The sequence below is a fragment of the Sapajus apella genome, unplaced genomic scaffold (genome assembly GCF_009761245.1).
Source record: "Sapajus apella isolate SASKATOON/1434 unplaced genomic scaffold, GSC_monkey_1.0 scaffold6, whole genome shotgun sequence".
Taxonomy (NCBI): Eukaryota; Metazoa; Chordata; class Mammalia; order Primates; family Cebidae; genus Sapajus; species Sapajus apella.
In genome coordinates, this window is record NW_022436946.1 from 59,404,822 (window position 1) to 59,408,138 (window position 3,317).

The window sequence follows — 3,317 nt, forward strand, 5'->3', positions numbered from 1 at the left end:
TAGCTTCCCACCACAGCTGCCCCCCCACCCTTCCCTTCGATGACAACATTTGCAGGCTTCAGAGGGACCAGGGAACAAAGCAGGAGACTGGCAGCCCCACTACACTGCCAGCCGGGGAGAACAAGTCACAATTACAAATTATCACAACAATTAGCACCTGTACTTGGGGGATCTGCAAATTGAGGAGGCCCCAGCTCCTCACTGTACAGGGGTCTATTCGGCAGTGACCTTGCTCTGGACACGATGCTATTCCTTCAGCCTCAGGGAACTGATGTTGATGAAGCCAGCGGCATCTATTGGCTCACACTCACCCTGAACGTTCATGCTCACCAGCTCCTCGTTGTAGAGAGACAGTGGGGACTCCCGGCTGAGGATGTACACCTGGCCCTTTAAGATGGACACCTGCACTTTCCCTTCCACTCCCTCCTGGGATGGCAATGCAGTGGTGGACAAATTCACACTCAGGGCTGTGCCAGAAACCGGTACAGACCAGCTCAGCAAATTTCAAGCCCAGGCCTTGTTTGATTTTGCGTGCTTCCCGGTCCATGGTGAAGGCCTCGATGTCTAAATGAGCGTGGTAAAGGATGGTGCCTGCTGGGGTCTCCTAGATACCTTGGGACTTCATTCCGATGAAGTGGTTCTCCACAATGTCAATGAGGCCCACACTATGCTTGCCCATGACTTCGTTCAGATACATGAAGAGCTCCAAGGAGGTCTGGTTGGTGGTGCCAACCTTGACATTGGTCTTGAATATGTTTTTATTAGCAGCGTGAAAATGGACTAATACACTGTCCTAAATTATTTTATATAGTTTAATGGATTTAATTCCTTCCTGCAACCCTGGAGAGGTATATTACATGACCTCCAGTTTAAAGGTGAATAAATTGAGGCACAGAGAGGTTAAGTAATTTGCTGCAGGTCACACAGCTAGTTAGTTATGGAGCTAGGATTTAAACCCAGGTAGCCTGATTCCAGAGGATGGGCTCTCTATCACTGGGACTAGGAGGGCAGGGCATCTGCCTCCTGCCTCTTTTGGGAAAAGCACAGAAAGCCGGTTTTCATGCAGAGAAAGAACAATAAAGGGAGAAGTTAGAAGTAAAAGCAAGGTCCCCTCTCCAACGTTTTTTGAGACAGGATTTCAATCTCTGTCACCCAGGCTAGAGTGCAGTGGTGCCATCATAGCTTACTGCAGTCTCAAACTCCTGGGCTCAAGTGATCCTCCTGCCTCAGCCTCCTGAGTAGCTGGGACTACTTAGCTAGGCACAGGCCACTGTGTCTAGTTAATTTTAGTTTTTATTTTTGGTAGAGATGGAGTCTTGCTTTGTTGGTAAGGCTGGTCTTGAACTCCTGACTTCAAGTGATCCTCTTGCCTCGGCCTCACAAAGTGCCGGGATTACAGGCCTGAGCCACCACACCCGGCCATGGTCCCTTTCTTGAGGTGTCTCAGTTGTCTCCTGTAATATCCAGAGACCTCTTTACCAGGATCCTCTGAATATGATATGACTTCTTAATTTCCTCACCAGGTATATGACAAAGTTTCATTTATCCTTTCTTCCCTCCACTCATAAAGGATATATACTGTGTCAGTTGCTGCAAAGTTCAGAACACCCCACCCATATGGGCTAAGCTGAACTTCCCAACTGGTTTGCCACCACCGCTGTGTGCCATAAATGGCTTACAGGTATGGCCAAGTTTTTGATCCTCTCAGCCTTTGGGGCAGCTGGGCAAGACCTGAGGTGACTAAAATCTTTGGGCAAGTCACCTCTGGCTGTAAGTAGCCTGTCCATTTACACACCAGTGTATCATACAAGTAATATCTTTCTTTTTTCTTTTTTTGTAAGAGATGGGGTCTTGCTCTGTTGCTCAGGCTGGGGTGCAGTGGTGCAATCATAGCTCACTGTGGCCTCAAACTCCTGGGTTCAAGCGATCCTCCTGCTCAGCCAGTTTTTCATTTTCTTTGTAGCGATGGCAGTCTTGCTATGTTGCCCAGGCTGGTCTTGAACTCATGGCCTCAAGTAATCCTCCCACCTCAGCCTTCCAAAGTACTGGAATTATAGGAGTGAGCCACCTCTTAGGCCCAAATAGTATCATTTTCTATGTGTGCCATTACCAGACAAGGTGGAGAAGCACTGGCTTAAGGAATAGACTCATAATTTTCTCCTGAAATAAGAAGTGTGGGCTCTTTCTGCTGCCATCATTATATTTCCTGCACAGATCTGGCACTGAATCTGACAGTGAGAATCAGTACCAGAACTCGAGGAACAAAATTCCTTACAGGCAACCACACAACAAGCCCAGGTGGCAGCAGCAGCGCATTTGACGAAGAACCAGTCAAGAAAGCAAAACACAGTTGGAGTGAAGAGTAGGCACATGGCCGGGCACGGTGGCTCATTCCTGTAATCCCAGTACTTTCGGAATCCGAGACAGGTGGATCACTTGAGGTCAGGAGTTTGAGACCAGCCTGGCTAACATGGTAAAACCCCATCTCTAGTATCTACTAAAAATACAAAAAATAGCCAAGTGTGGTGGCATGTGCCTGTAATCCCAGCTACTCAGGAGTCTGAGGCAGGAAAATCACTTGAACCTGGGAGATGGAGGTTGCAGTGAGCTGAGATTGCACCACGGCACTCCAGCCTGGGTGACAGAGAGAGACTCTGCCTCCAAAAAAAGAGAAAGAAACGAAAGAAACTAAAAGAAGGCACAGAAGCCATGGCTATGTCCAAACTGGGTCTGTGAAAGGCTATGAGGGTTACTAGAGTCACTATCCCTAAATCTAAGAATATCCTCTTCGTCAGCACAAAACCAGATGTTTACAAGAACCTAGCTTCAAACACCTACACAGTTTGGGAGGAAACTAAGATCAAAGATTTATCTCAACAAGCACAGCTAGGAGCTGCTGAGAAGTTCAAAGTTCAAGGTGAAGTTGTCTTAAACATTCAAGAAAATGTACAGACTCCACTGTACAAGAGAAGAGGGAAGAGGAAGCAGTTGAGGAAACAGGTGTGAAACTTAAGGAGATAGGACTGGTCTTGTCGCAAGCAAATGTGTGAGCAAAGGTAGTCCAAGTCCTGAAGAGCAATATTGCTGATATTGTAAATGCTATCATGGAATTAACGTAAGCTGAAAATGAGGACCTTTTATATGTGTCTTTCAAAAGAGTCACTGCAGCTTGGTTTGAAATTTGTACTGTTTGCATTATTAATAAAGTTATGGTTTCTTGTTGGGTGAAAAAAAAAAGTTTGTGGTAGGCATTTCCCAGTTAGAGCACAGTTGCTCAGCAAGGTCATCTAGACCTTTCCTCTCTTTATGCTGCTATT

General features: G+C 46.5%; 2 pseudogenes; one reads left to right on the top strand and one right to left on the bottom strand.

Annotated features, from left to right (window-relative positions):
- On the bottom strand, positions 1-658 carry LOC116549076 (annotated as a pseudogene).
- On the top strand, positions 569-3,317 carry LOC116549109 (annotated as a pseudogene).